This window comes from Phalacrocorax carbo, chromosome 8 (assembly GCF_963921805.1).
Source record: "Phalacrocorax carbo chromosome 8, bPhaCar2.1, whole genome shotgun sequence".
In the NCBI taxonomy this organism is placed as follows: Eukaryota; Metazoa; Chordata; class Aves; order Suliformes; family Phalacrocoracidae; genus Phalacrocorax; species Phalacrocorax carbo.
This window is the reverse complement of record NC_087520.1, coordinates 2,310,941-2,311,722: the sequence shown is the minus strand read 5'-3', so window position 1 is coordinate 2,311,722 and position 782 is coordinate 2,310,941.

Below are 782 nucleotides of genomic sequence, written 5' to 3'. Positions count from 1 at the left end.
GAGTCACATGCAAAGCAATAATAGTTAACAGATAGGAAACCGGAATATAAAAAGCTCCTTTCCCGAGGCCAGAGCTGCCTCGGGCTCCTTCAGAGCAGACACTGCTGACCTTGTCTGCTGCGCAGAGTAAACACCGCTGGGAAAAAGCACTGCGCTGCAGCTAAATGACAGATTTGCAGGGGCTGTGAGCGCATTTGATTTCTGAAGCCGTGTCTGATGCTTATTTTTCACCCGTGCCAGCGCGTGGGATGGGCTCACACCACTGCCGCCTCCGGCTCTGCCTGCATTTCGTGGGGTGCTGCTGCTGCCGGGGAGCTGCGGAGGGGGAACCCCGCTGCCGCTGCCCCCCGGCTGTGCTCCCACCGGCCACGGCAGCCCCCCCAGCTCATGGGCTGATCGATAACTCTTCCAGTTTCCAATCTGTTAGCTATTTTCACGGCTCGGCTTTGCCCAGCTCTTGCAGGACGCGTTGTGCAATGATATGTGTCCCTGGTGCGGCGGCATTAGAGGGGGGGAAATTGGTTTGGGTTCCTGAAGGGGCTGGATTCGGGGCTGCGGGGGGTGGGGCGGGGCTCGGTGCAAAAAAAAAAAAGGGGGGGCGGAAATGGGGGAAATCCCGGAGCCGGCCGCGGGGCACAGGTGGGTGCGGGGCTGTGCGTGTCCCCCCTCCCCGGGGGATGCTGCAGGGAAGGCACCGCCGGCCCCCCCCCGCTCCCCCCCCCCACCCCGCACCGGGCCGGGCCGCGGGGACGCGCCGCCTCCGCGGGGGGGGGGGGGGGCCG